Below are 15,656 nucleotides of genomic sequence, written 5' to 3'. Positions count from 1 at the left end.
TACTTTTCAAAAAGAATCATATATATATATATATATATATATATATATATATATATATATATATATATATATATATATATATATATATATATAATCTTACACACACACACACACACACACACACACACATATATATATAATATTTAACCTTTATATTATATATTATACGCAATAGGGGACAAAATTTATCAGAAATATTTTCAAAACAGTATAACCATTGGTGGTGGGGGAGCTGCTGGTGTGGGGTAGGGGTTGTTTGTTGGTCTAGGGAAGGGGGGTGGTTGTTTGAATTGGATGTATTCCCTCACTACGAACTTCTGTTTCAATGGAAATATGTTGACAGTGATTTCCCAGAGGACTTAGTACCATTGCCATTGAGGCAACCCAGAATTCTCTTCTCGCCGAGGTGAAATTACATTTTAGTTTGTTTCGACTTTCTGTCCTTTTGGTTCATTTAGCTGTTACTTTCTTTATTACTTAGCAAATGTTACTGCTTATATTTCTATCCAGTTTGTAAATTTATTACATTTTTAGACATCTTCGTATTTTATACTTCCACGTTCATCCATTTGTATTCTCTCTCCCTCATCAAACCTTCATTCAAAAAGGTGCCGCCTCGACGAGGTAGTCTACTCTTCACCATTCATCATTATCCTCTCTCTCTCTCTCTCTCTCTCTGAGTGGCAGAGTACTTGCTTCTGAGTTTGTTCCCTGAATGTGTCAGGTTCTGGGGTCTTCCAGTTAATGAACTAACATCCCTGAAGCAGAGTTCACCTCTCCCCAACCCTCAGCCCCCCAATTCCATCCTGCCGTACTTACTTTCCCTCACTTTCCTTCCTATTTCTCTCTCTCTCTCTCTCTCTCTTTCTTTACTTTCACAGTCCTCACTTTTCTTCATTACAGATCCCTTTAACGTACTTTCATTTTATTTGATATCATACACACATTACTGCGGACTTTATTTTTCCATTTGATACGTTCATTTCTTCCAAGTTACTCCAAATTTTATCTGCTTGTTATTCCATTTTCTCTGTTTTTGTTTTGGTTATTTCTGTGGCAAAAATTAGTTGCACGTCTTGTGTCTCCAGCTCTTTTATGTGAATTCGAGGCGACAGATTGAAAGAGCTCATTAATCATTATGGTGGATTTTGGGTCTCATTGTCACCCACTGCCTATTGAGGTTTCGTTAAGGGCCACATGATTGCAGACACCTTATTCCAGATCGATTAAAAATGATGTAAGGTCTCCCTGTCACTTCACTTTTCACATTCACTTTTGTGCCTCCTCACTACTCAGTGCTATACTCCGGGGACCCATAATCAAGCCCCCGTGAAAACCAGAGTGTCCGTTTTGTTCCAAAGCCGAGCATCATTTATTTAGGTACTCCGGGTACTCAACTAAATGAGGTTGGAATCCTTCTGGGGATAGGTGGGTGGAAATATATTCGTTGTTCCATAGACTAGTTATTGTACTTTTCTCTTGAGATTAGCCTATGTAATTAAAGGGCGATTACTCTATCAGAAACGATGCGTATTCTTGGGGGTATTGTATTTTGTGTAGAATTTTCTCTCATGTTGAAAGTTTGATACACACTATACTAAGATAGTAAAATCGTGAAGTGAACTGGAAAAAGTAAACTGTAACATTACTTATATTATATACATTATTTTCACAGTTATGTTCTCTTTGAACCTCGAAGTTTAAGTATGGTATAAGAGAATTGGGGACAACTAATTGATTCCTCGTTACAAAAACACTTCGAAGAAAGATAAAAAAAAATCCTTCTGGTCTGGAAAAATAATGCATTAAGAATAATATCGAATCTGTGGCTGGCATAGGGAGAATTCCCCAGCCGACGACGTCATGATTCTGAACTTGAGAACATAAAAGACAAACTAGCTATGTGTACAGACACTTAACACGTATTGAGGATGGAAACAAGCGGGGTGGGAAGAGAGTGCCCAGGAATGAAGTGTGTCATGCGTCAGAGGTCAAAGAGACTTGTTATGTTGGTGAAGAGTAGTGAAGGAGGTGCTAGTTGTGCAGACTTGCGCACGCACCATGAGCAGCAAGAATCTGCGATTCGTGTAGAAGGACGTGGGCGGGAGAAAGCCAGTATGCAATCCCATCAGTGTCTGGTTAATTCATATCCTAAACCGGCGTTAGCAAATTAACGACGGTCATCGGGAAGACAGGCAGAGCCAGAACGATGAAAGATAATTCCCGAAATGATGCCTGCAATAACCAAAATATGAATAAGGAGAAATTAATTTTGTAAAGTTTCAAGCGTCACCCCTCTGATGCTAATCATGGTTAGGAATAACGGTAATTAATGGATTTGAGATTCTTCCGTAATTGGTTGGTAGAACCATCGGTCGTCGATCTGTTGTTCCTTTTGAAAGGTCGACCATTCGTCACGAGGGACGAGGTGTTTTGACAAGGGCGAGGGACGAAGTTGGAAGTTCGGAAGTTTCCTGACTAAAGACTTCGATCATTTACGCGTGGGAGCAGAACAGGTTTTTTTACTTTGTATCTCACTGTTTGTCCTTGAATGCATCGAGCTCTCTCTTCACCTCTTGCCACCTCCCTGCTCTCTTGCCTTATTTCTCTCCCTCTCTCTCTCTCTCCTATCTCTGAGCGCTGGAGGGTTGAGAAGAAAATGAGAGCAACAGTGGCATACTGGCCAAAGTTTTCGGACGGCTCCCAGTTTTGGATATCATTTTCAGGTTCACAACAAATTTCATCAACTTTTGGTGTTTGGCAAAGCTGGCGCGCTATCCTCGCTCTCATATCTCATGTATCCGGGCTTGGGACCAGGTATGAGTGCGTAAATGATCAAGGCAGGAATTTATTGGTATTTTAGTCGTCAGAAGAAACTTTCGTGTTGTACTTGATGCTGGTCCTCAGCGGAAATCAAGATGTGACAGGATAATGGCTCCATATATATATATATATATATATATATATATATATATATATATATATATATATATATATATATATATATATATATATAATGATGAAGCTACAAATGTCGTTAAATATCCAATTCACGCTACTTCGGGTGAATTGGATATTAAAATGACATTTGTAGTTTCATCATTTTATATAAATCACGGTGTGATAAAAATTTCATATATATATATATATATATATAGTGTATGTATGTATGTATGTGTGTATGTATGTATATGTATATATTGTGTGGTGTGAGTCCGTGTGCACCTTTTTATCTTCCGTTTCTCAACAATTTTTGTTTGGATGAAGCTGCTAATCCCACGTATTTCTACCTACCAGGTGCAAAATTCACCGCTTAGGTCGAAAGAGGCTCAACGGATTATTCACGTAATGGAATCTAACTAGTGAGACGAGGCACATGAAATAAAGTTTGGCAAAATATGTTATTGATTAATCAGTCGACGTTTCAAAACTCCCACAGCCTTTAAGAATCTGCTGTGCTACTTCCTTACCTTCTGGGTACATGTGCAGGGTATGATAATTATGTAAGTTGAATGTACTTCATATTGGATATGAGGCAGTACTTATAAGTGCGCTGATGAGTTTAGTGGTAAGCTTCCTTCAATACGAGTACCATCATCACGGCTTATGAAGTACACATATAATCATCATTATAACAAGTAATTGCCGTATACAAAAAAAAAAAAAAACTGAGATAATCATATCCAAGGTTTTTAAAAGACATTGTTGATAAAAATCAAACTAACTTGTTAACAAAACAAGAATTTTTCCTTGAAAAGGTTGAAGAGATCCACAATTAAGTAAACAAAGCTTTTAAGGGAAAACTTAATGATAAAGACATAGATGAAGGTGAACAAATCGCCAATATTCTTCCTGTTCTTTTCCTTTGACCAACCTCGAACTAACCGAAGGAGAGCTTCTTAATGGAAGAATATTAATAATAATGCTGCCCTAAAATGGAAAACTGCAGTATCTGCAAAATTTTCAAAATTGAGATATGCCACCTACTGGGCTCGTGAAACACTAATACACAAGTTACTGCAGTTTCAGAATGATTCTTCAATGCTTTCCTCGAGTATTTCGGGGGTCCTATTTGCAATACTGCAAAATCAGTAGTAAGGCAAGGGAGTATCTACCATTTTTCTCAGTTTTGTATTTTTGCGGATACTGCACCCTTCCATTTTAGGGCAGTATTGGTATTAAAATAATTTTTTATCATCCAACTAAAGCCTATTCTTCCTTTTGAATCCTGAATAATTTTGATAATGAATTAGACTTCGCATCACTCATTAGAGCTATAATTATATTACTCATTAACTCCGTTGTGGTCGAGTGCCTCATTGCCAATTGTCCGTGGTTATTAGTTTCAACAACTGCAGGACTAAATTGCCCCAGTTTTGGGACTTTGTTTTTGTATCTAGTTTATGAATAAATTCTAGTATTACATTATATATATATATATATATATATGTATATATATATATATATATATATATATATATATATATATATATATTGTATATTGTATATATATATATATGTATATATATATATATATATATATATATATATATATATATATATATATATATATATATATATATATATATATATATATATAGATACACACACACACATATATATATATATATATATATATATATATATATATATATATATATATATATATATATATATATATATATATATATATATATATATATATATATATATGTGTTTGTGTGGGGGAGCTTGTATGCATGATCATTCACAAAGTACCGAGATATGGCTTTCGCACATATTCGATAAAAATTTAAAGAAAGTCAAAATTCCATTACTTTGTCATGAAAGAAATATCTGTTAAATTCCTTTCTTTTATTACCACAATTCCAAAAGAGATAAAAATCTGAGGTAATTCGATTAAACGAGCTATATGGTTTTGAGGGACTTCAAGTTTTTTTTATGATGGATATCCCAAAAAGTTCTCCTCCCTCTTGTTGCTAATGAAGTTGAGGGGAGGAAAATGGATTTAATTATGTTAATTATGGATGTAAACTAATGAAAAAAAATCGTTTAGTCGTCGCAAAGGAATCTTGTACGCATGCGTATAGGCCTTGATTAAATTCAGCTGTTTCTAATCCTTTGGTTTATGTAGAGAGAGAGAGAGAGAGAGAGAGAGAGAGAGAGAGAGAGAGAGAGAGAGAGAGTTGAATGACTAAAGTGTACGATATTACATTTGTCAAAATCTGAAAACCATTCAATTAGGAAAAATCCAGGAGAGGGCGTAGATGTATAAGTCTTATTGGGTGTAACTGTAATGACCCCGAGAGAGAGAGAGAGAGAGAGAGAGAGAGAGAGAGAGAGAGTGTTAAATGACTACAGTGTACGATATTAAATTAGTCTGATACCTATTAAATTTGGAAAATCAAAGATAGTAGATGTAACAAATTCACATTGGGTGGTAATGAAAGAGAGAGAGAGAGAGAGAGAGAGAGAGAGAGAGAGAGAGAGAGAGTTAAATGACTATAGTGTACGATATTAAAGTTGTCGAAGTCTGATACCTATTAAATTTAGAAAAATCAAAGATAGAGCGAAGATGTAACAAATTTATATTGGGTGAGTAATGACCCTGAGAGAGAGAGAGAGAGAGAGAGAGAGAGAGAGAGAGAGAGAGAGAGAGAGAGAGAGAGAGTTAAATGACTATAGTGTACGATATTAAAGTTGTCGAAGTCTGATACCTATTAAATTTAGAAAAATCAAAGATAGAGCGAAGATGTAACAAATTCATATTGGGTGTAACCGTAATGACCCCGAGAGAGAGAGAGAGAGAGAGAGAGAGAGAGTTAAATGACTATAGTGTACGACATTAAAGTTGTCGAAGTCTGATACCTATTAAATTTGGAAAAATCAAAGATAGGGCGTAGTTGTAACAAATTCATATTGGGTATAACCATAATGACCCCAGAGAGAGAGAGAGAGAGAGAGAGAGAGAGAGAGAGAGAGAGAGAGAGCGCGAGTTGAATGATTATAGTGTACGATATAATAGTCGTCGAAGTCTGTGAAACCAATTCAATTAGAAGAAGTAATTGAAAGAGTGAGATGTAATGAATTCGTATTGGATATAACCGTAATGACTCCCTTCTACGATGTAGGAAAATTTCCTTTCGGATTTAAGTAGTGAATGAAACAGAACCACAACAGTGTAACACCTTATGGCCATAAGAGTGGAAATTATACACCCCTTCTCGGACTCCATTGTACTTCCCTTGTTTAGAACAGGCTTCGTCAATCGCTTTTTTGCTTTTATACGTCCTGTTCACAAGCACCATACGAAATGATGGACAGTTTATTCCGGAAAAAAATTATTTTATTCTTTTTTAAGCTTATGTAGTTGTACAACCAGAATATTCAGATTTTATTTTTTGTTTTTTTTTCTTTTATACGGCCTATTCACAAGCAGCATACGAAATGGTGGACAGTTTAATCCGGAAAAAATTATTTATTTATTTTTTTTTTTGAAGCGTTTGTAATCGGAAAACCAGAACTTTCCGATTTGCTTCACTGTTATTCGTTTAGCCGGAAAGCGTTGGTGAGATATTCACTACAGGAAACTAACATTCCTAAAAAGCAAAAAACAAAAAAACTGGTAAAATCAGCCTTACATGACCTATTCTTGATTTAAGTATTCTACTCTTCACTAATTCTGATTTGTGAATTATCCAAAATCTCCTGTAAACATGAATAATTTACTAAAATTTGCCCCATTTGGTAAATATGCTGGTATTTATCGATACTTACTGGCGTCTGTTCTTAATTCAACATTAAACATTTCAGTGGATCTTTATAAAGCATCTTTATGATTTATGACATAATCGGAATACTGAGGTTGCCATGTCTTTGCCCACCTAACAAGATCATTGACAAGAGGTCTTGTTTCCTGGTCAGTATTTTTTAAGCCTGTCCAGCTCGCGGAAGGTGTTATAATCAACGTTTTTGTCATGTTTAGAGTCATCTACAGTAGGGCTAGCTTATTGTTCTCCTTTTTACTTCTTTCGAATAAACAAACATAATATTCTTCGGAAGCTTGAATTTGAAGTCAATGGCCACTGTGGGCTTGTTCCATATGAATACGGTTCATCTTCTGAATAATAATAACAATTCTATCTATTTTTACATGTTCATGTGCTTCTGGTCTGCCGAGTTAGGCTGTATTGCTCTTATCGTTGTTATTGCCTCCATTCCAATTTCTGTTTTTCATAAATATGATTAATTTAGCAGTCAGATCCAATACAAGTTCTTGTACGAGAAAAAACGAAATATATTAAACTATGTCATAGGATAGTAAATGAAATAGAATATATGTGTAAGTGATCAGTGTTCAGTAATAAGTTTCCATTTTTTAAAAATTTAATTAACAAAAATCTGTTGATTAAAAAACTCATAGGTATGGGGTAGGTTAGTCTGAGAATTAGGGAGGGTTGATTACACTGGCACAGGGATGAAGTCAATTGAATCCCATTTCTGTGGCTCACAGGAACCAAATGCCTTTCTGGTGTGTCCCCCCTTCTAGTGGACCCATTTGTTGGGATTATGTTACTAATGTTGCCAGAACCCTCTCTTTCTGGTATGATATTTGGGTTTGTGTCGTTGCTCTGTATACATTTTCCTCCATAAAGCTGTTGCTCTTTTTTGGCTGTAGATAAAAAGCAAGGAAGTGGTTAGTACCAGTTACGTACAACGATTTCAGAATTGTGATGTATGAATGTATGAATCATTCCTACTACATGACGGAACCATCTCAAAACACTCTAATAATCCATCCTTTCACCTGTCCTAATTTTAAGTGTTGTGCCACCAGTTTTAGTAGCTATAATCAATCAGTCAATCCTAATTTTAATGGTACTCTTGTATCTCCACCCTTTCTTTTCTGATTATGCCACATACTACACCAACAGTTCATTTCAACATCTAAAACATTTTTGTTATTTCCATGCAACATCCACAAATTCGCTTTCGTAACGGAGAATTGTCTTTGCACAGAGAGAGAGAGAGAGAGAGAGAGAGAGAGAGAGAGAGAGAGAGAGAGAGAGAGAGAGAGAGGGGGGGGGGGGATGGGGGGAGTTAGCTTTGAGTCTAATACATTCTCTGCTACGGATTACTGTTATTCGAAAAATCTTGACGGTGATTTCCCCGAGGACCAGCAAACATTCTTATTGAGGCAAATCAGAATTCTCTTCTCCCTGAGGGGTTGTACAAAAGACAACCCGAAGACTAATATGTTTTGATATCTGTGGCATAAAAAAGGAAGGAAAGCTTCAGAATACTTGCGAATAAAAAGCTTTATAATAAATGTAAATCGTTCAATGAATGACGATAGGTTGCGAATTTCGGCTAGGTAAAGAGGCTACTTATTGATCATGAATTCCTAGAGTGTAAGAGAAGTGAAAAAAGCTTTGCAATGATGTGTTGTTGATGTTGGGTGGAATCATCTGTGATCATGAGATATATTGGGTTTTTATTTTCTTTATCTTTTTTTTTGTTTGTTTCCGACGTGCCCTGAAGCGCCGTGCGTGATTTTTTTTAATGTTTATTAGTCATTTATGCTGGAGAAAGTGAAACACTCTTTCACTTCTGTTCTGTGATTTTGTAATAACATTTTTTTGTTATTAAATATATTTCTGCCTTGTAGCTAGCTGTTCGGGTCATCTCATCCTTCATAAATTTGATGAATGAATACTTTGCGCTATTTTATCAAGTATTTTGAAGTAAGTCGTGATTAACAGAGATCGGTCATTGTAACAAAACTAATATAACAATTTTTACCTGATAAGTAATTTTATGAATAATTTTACAATGATCATTTGTGCGTACTTTTGCCTTCTTGCTGCGCATTAATTCCTGTTTCTTACCCGTGCGTACACACAAGTAAGGACTCACTTCTTTATCCAGAATTATTCCTTAGATCAATAACATTTCGGGCATCACCAAGGAGACCCAATTGCGCTCCTCTCAGCCTTCAGTGGCAGTCATTTACCTGACAAATTTGCGAATGTTCTGGTTGCGTTTCCTCGCTCTGTCTAATGAATTCATGAACGTTTCCAGTTCCATCTGCCTGATCTGTTGCATATCGGAGGGAAAGCGAGTCGTTCGGCTGCATTCAGCTTTGTGCGTTTGTGGTTATTTCAGTGGGCTGGCGATGTGGTGAGTTTGCTATTTTCTTTTTCTCGTGTTTTGGCTTTTAGGGTCATTTTGTTTTAAAGCGTTTTGTGGTTTTTGGTGTTTCAGTGCAGTTTTATTCTCTGGTCATTTTTGTGAGAAGGTTCTATTCTTCTGATCGACAGTTCATAATTTATGCTCTGTATTTTCTGTGTTCAATTTTTGGGGTTTATTTCCTTCGCATCATTTTAATTCACAGGGAGCCTTCCAAAGTGTTTTCGCGTGGTCGTTTATTTATTTACCTTATTCCTTTGAAACATCGTTCATCTTAATATTTATATTTATTATCTTATTCTCTACCATGTGTAATTTTAACTATCTCTCTCTCTCTCTCTCTCTCTCTCTCTCTCTCTCTCTCAGTAATTAGCCTTCACAAACAAATACCTTTATCTCACAATGTCTTATGTATATTTCCAATTTTTCTTTCCGAAGCCAAATATCCTTCTTTTGCCAAGTCCCCCCCCCTCAAAAAAAAAAAAAAAAAAAAAACAAATATCTGTCAACTCAACGGGAAAGCCATTTATCAGCTGAGGTACCGGACCACTTAATATGCATGAGGTACATTTCTTACTTTTAACAAGAGCAGAAAAGAGGTCTTTATTGCCTCATCTGGAACAGCTTCTGGCATCTTATCTTGCTTCCATTGATTCAGATGGAGCGTTTCAAGTTTACTTAATCTGAGTTTTGGTCACTTAACATTTTAGTTTTCTGTAAAAGAAAACTATTGTGCCGGCTCTGTCTGTCCGTCCGCACTTTTTCTGTCCTCACTTTTTCTGTCCGTCCTCAGATCTTAAAATCTACTGAGGCTAGAGGGCTGCAAATTGGTATGTTGATCATCCACCCTCCAACCATCAAACATACCAAATTGCAGCCCTCTAGCCTCAGTAGTTTTTATTTTATTTAAGGTTAAAGTTAGCCATAATGGTGCGTTTGGCAACGATGTAGGACAGGCTACTGAGTTTTCTGTACAGCCGCTGTAGCGTATAATCAAGGCCACCGAAAATAGATCTATCTTTCGGTGTCTCGGTATAATGCTCTATGAGCCGCGGCCCATGAAACTTAAACCACGGCCCGGTGGTGGCCTATCTTATATAGTTGCTAGAAGCATGATGATGGCTAACTTTAACCTTAAATAAAATAAAAACTACTGAGGCTAAAGGACTGTAGTTTGGTATGTTTGATGATTGGAGGGTGGGTGATCAACATACCAATTTTCAGCCCTCTAGCCTCAGTAGTTTTTAAGATCTGAGGGCGGACAGGAAAAAGCTCGGACGGACAGACAAAGCCGGCACAATTATTTTCTTTTCAGAAAACTAAAACTATGAAATTGTGGTCTTTCTTAATTGTCTATAGTCCGTGTAAAAATTTAACCCTCATTAAAATCTGACCATATCTTCCTATTTTGGTCACACTAGCCGTCCCCAAGTGGCTATACTTCTTCCTAAATAATATTGACATAATCTACGAGGTCCATTCCCACAAACGGTGATATAGTAGGATAATTTATATCGCTGTTTGGGCCCTGCCAAAGGATCTGGGTTTTATTTTGTTTTTCGGACATACAGGAGCATTTATACGAGCGAGGGCGTTAATAATTTCAGCTGGGTTTCATAACATTTTCCTTGTAATTTTTGTGTCGATTGGGAATGTAAGGTGGGAGACCTTGGTCGCTTCTTTCCAGGAAAAATTCGTGCGTTTTGGACAGAATTGTATGAGCTTCTAGTGTTGAGTTTTTTTTATGTTAAAAAGGAAAAAGTTCAGTTTGAATATAGTGGTAGTGTGTGTGTGTGTGTGTGTGTGTTTCTTCTTTCAAAACCATTTTGAATGGAGGCAAACATTCATACAGCCAATAGGTTTTTCATTCTTTTTATATATAATTATAAGATTTTCCGAATACATCCTGCTATTCCTTTGCCATTGCCAATACTCTTCTTATACCCTAGCCATCGCTTCCATACCTTTTGTTTTTTACATCTTATATTTTGTCTATAGATAAATGTAAAACTATCATCCACTCATAGATTCTCACAAGTAAACAAGTAAATAAATCGGTAAGACATACCGATTAGAATTGAAGATACAGCCACTCAATTTTGGCTTCATTTAAAAATTCACTCAGGAGAAATGAACCTACATGACCTCTTAGGGAAAATTGACCTACTTAAAAGCGGTCAGTTGAAAAATCCTCTAGCCTCAGTAGTTTTTAAGATCTGAGGGCTGACATAAAAATTGCGGACAGAATAAAGTGCGGACGGACAGGCAAAGCCATCGCAATAGTTTTCTTTTGCAGAAAACTAAAAAGTCTCCAATGTAAATATTCTGAGTATCACTTAAGAAACACTTAAGTTCCATTTAGAAAGTAAAAGATTACAAAATGGTTTTGCTTCAAGAACTCTTGTGGCATCTTTCATTAAAAATATTTATACTTCTCATTCATGACCTCTGGAGACTGAGTGGAAGACCTCTCTGAAAAGAAAATTCTGAATAGAAAGATCCTGAAAAGAAAGCAATAGAAAGAAAGGACTTCGCTCAGAAAAGTTATTGCCTGAGTATTTTTTTTTCTTCATTTCCCCTCTTGTGTCTCGGAACGCCAAACAACTTCTGATCAGTCAGCCACCAGTTCCCTCTTTTGTGAAGGGAACAACGAAGTAATCATGAGTTCCCATTTGCTGCTTAATTTTGCAATTTCTCAGTCCTCCTATCATTACGATTTATATATATATATATATATATATATATATATATATATATATATATATATATATATATATATATATATATAATTATGTAGAGACTACTGGTCACATTTTACCAGATACATATGTAATTGTAATAGTTACAATGCCCTCTTAACTTCTCGAAATCTTGCGCTGCTTTGGATACCATTGTTACTTGGATCTTAAGGCTTTGCAGTGACAAGCGTATCCAAAAAAACGCGAAGAATTCGAGAAGTTAAGAGGGCATCATCGTGGCTATTACAATTTTATATATATATCGCGTTCTTTCTTCTTTAAGATCACCCAAGAAACCACTGAATAGTTCATTATTTAATAGAGTTAATAAATTTTTCTGTTGTCAGTGAGTTTTAACATTCTGATTACAGCTCCATCCATGAGAGATGTGCTTAGGATTGTTTTTATAATAATACAGTAAATGAAAAGTGACTTCGGAACTGACGATGAACTGTTATGCAGGTAGAAATATGAGTGCTATTAAATTTTACTGAGGCAGCAGGAGAGTATTGCTGCTTGTCCTTAGGCTTACAGAATGCAAAATGAAACTGGGTACATAATTGACTGAGAGGAAGGTAATAAATAAATGCTGCCCTAAAATGGAAAACTGCATTATCTGCAAAATTTTCGAAATTTATCAATGCCACCTGTTGGGCTCATGAAACACTAATACACCAATTACTGCAGTTTCAGAATGATTCTTCAGCGCTTTATTTAGGGGGTCCTATTTGCAGTATCTGCAAAATCAGTAGTAAGGCAAGGGAGTGTCTACCATTTTTCTCAGTTTTGTGTTTTTGCAGATACTGCAGTCTTCCATTTTAGGGCAGAATACATGAGAACCTTCTAAAATATTTTGGCTCAAACGCGTTGTGCTGCTATCTGATCAAATCTTGTTCTTCCGAGGTTACCCTTTTCTCTTTTGCTGTTCAGGTCACAACTGTTCTTGTGCTGGAAAATATTTGTATGAAAATTTGCCTAATAAAAAAAAATCTTAAATTTGAGGACATTGTATACATGAATATTTGCCACAAAATGTTTTAAGCTAGCTATATCGAAGAGTTTATACTATCTATTCGTAATCCCATTTGCTCCTTACCAGTGGAGTTGGGGAGTAGTGCCGTCAGTGCACCTCACAAGGTGCACTGTAGGCATTACCAAAGGTTCTGTGCAGCGGTCTTTCGGCCCCTAGCTACAATCCCTGTCATTCCTTCTACTGCACCTCCATTCATATTATCTTTCTCCCATCTTGCTATCCACTCTCTCCCAACAACTGTTTCATAGTGCAACTGCGAGGTTTCCCTCCTGTTACACCTTTCAAACCTACCTACTCTCAATTTCCTTTCCAGCGCTGAGTGACCTCATAGGTCCCAGTGCTTGGCCTTTGGCCTAAACTCTATATTCCATTCCATTCCATTCCATTTGCTCCTTACTGCAGCAAGATTTCGATTTCAGATTATGTATGCAAATGATTATTGATATATATTTTTTTTAAATCTACCTGGAGAGGGAAACATTATGATTCCCCCTATTAATTTTTTGTAGAAAATGGTGAACGTTTCAAATTTCTCGTTGGAATAAAGACTCAGGAAATAAAAAGCATAATGGTTGGACCGTTGGCTGGGAATAACGCTGATATATCAGCCACTGATTGGCTGGAATCCGGATTAGTCCTTTCAGATACTGCATGATCGGAAGTACCTCTTAGTTCGGAAAAGAGGATTTGGGCTGTTTTGAAGCTGTGTTGTCATTTCGTTCCAATAACTATGTAGCAAAGAGCATATGGCTATCATCCATCTGTCTGTTAGCAGTATAGAGTTTGTTTATTCTGCCCTAAAATGGAACACTGCAGTATCTGCAAAAATACAAAACTGAGAAAAATGGTAGACACTGCAGTTTTCCTTGCCTTACTACTGATTTTGCAGATACTGCAAATGGGACCCCTAAATAAAGCATTGAAGAATCATTCTGAAACTGCACTAACTTGGTATTAGTGTTTCACGAGCCCAATAGGCGGCACATCTTAATTTCGAAAATTGTGCAGATACTGCAGTTTTCCATTTTAGGGCAGTATTGGTGTACATTTCCCTCGGCTTCAGAAGTAGTTGTAGTATTGCCTGTTTGTTTTCCTTTCATATTAAGTATTTTACATTGCAGCTACAGTTGTGGGTCTCGGTTTGCTGTTACTGTACTTTATGTACTCTGTAGTATTGGGATTGAGAATACATTTCTTTTGCGTTGACTTTCAGGTACACAGGTAATAGTTCTATATCTGCCATTCGTGTGACTCTTTAGAAGTCACGAAAAAAACATGCACGCTTTGCATTTCTCAAAGTATTTGCAGACCAGTTTTATATTGGGGTTCAGCGCAATTTTTTTAAAGCCTTTATTTATTGTCTTTTTTACTGAAAAACTTCCATATAGAATGTGGGTCTCTCTCTCTCTCTCTCTCTCTCTCTCTCTCTCTCTCTCTCTCTCTCTCTCTCTCTCTCTCTCTCTCTCTCTCTCTCTCTCTCTCTCTGATTTTGAGCTCAGTAATTACACCGGCATATTAAAATTCTCGCTATACACCATATTAAAATTATCTTTGTTTACCATATAACAACAAATATCGTTTTTTTTTTTTTTCCGCCCAGTAACATCGAAGCTAAAAAAAAAAAACGTCTCAGGGGTTACAAATGCGTCTGAAACCATTTGGAGAGTTACGAGTGTGTCTGTATCCGTCAGTAAAGTTAAAGAATCTGTTGGAATTAGCAATTTCGCTCCTGGTATGTGAGGAATTCCCATTCCAGCTCCAGTCTGGTACTCTTAAGATTCCTAAAAGAGGGTTTTAAGAGTACTTAGGGGGAGGTTATGTGTGGGACATCAAGCGAGAGAGACACTATTGCCTCTTCAAATAATTCTTAAGGGGAGAGAGAGAGAGAGAGAGAGAGAGAGAGAGAGAGAGAGAGAGAGAGAGAGAGAGAGAGAGAAAGGAGGGGGGGGGACGTATCCTAAGGTCCCCTCTGCTTCGGTACGATAAGATCGAGCGATGGAAAAGGCTTTCATTACAACTCGTTGCATTTATCCATGTGATCATTCAAGGTTTTTTCTCTGTATGCGAATGTCTCTGTGCGCGTTGATTGATTGCGTAGCATTGCATCAGTGTGTGAATCCACGTGTTGGTGGAAAATTACCTTATAAATGAAGTTGCTCAAAATTTTAGTTTAATAAACCGAAGAAAACAGTATTGCAAAGTTCTTCAAAGTTGTTCATACGCACAAAATCTTGTTCTTCACCACTGGGCGGTTGTTATATCACTTAAAACAATTAATTTCTTTTGTGTGTGTGTGTGTGTGTGTGTCCACGACTGTGTCAGAATCTGTGGTCTTCGGCTCCAGGATGATGACGTATTCTCTGAAGTTATATTAATCATCTCACCCTTATTTCGTGCCCCCTTTACTATGAGGGCAATAAGATAGTTATATTATTAGATTCATTCATACTTTCATTAAAGTTCCATGGGCCATGACTCCTGAATGATTGGGTGTTCTTTGCCACTGGAGATTGTAGAATTTATTATTCTCTTGGAGTGGCTTCAATGAGTTGTGTCTGTTTTGAGGCCAAATTAAGATGTAAATAACTTATTTACTCTTCCAAGGGGTTCACAACCTTATTTTCGCTACTTTCGTATGTGTATATATATATATATATATATATATATATATATGAAATTTTTATCACATATGATTT

The sequence above is a fragment of the Macrobrachium rosenbergii genome, chromosome 56 (assembly GCF_040412425.1).
Source record: "Macrobrachium rosenbergii isolate ZJJX-2024 chromosome 56, ASM4041242v1, whole genome shotgun sequence".
Lineage (NCBI taxonomy): Eukaryota > Metazoa > Arthropoda > Malacostraca > Decapoda > Palaemonidae > Macrobrachium > Macrobrachium rosenbergii.
This window is presented reverse-complemented; position numbering follows the sequence as displayed.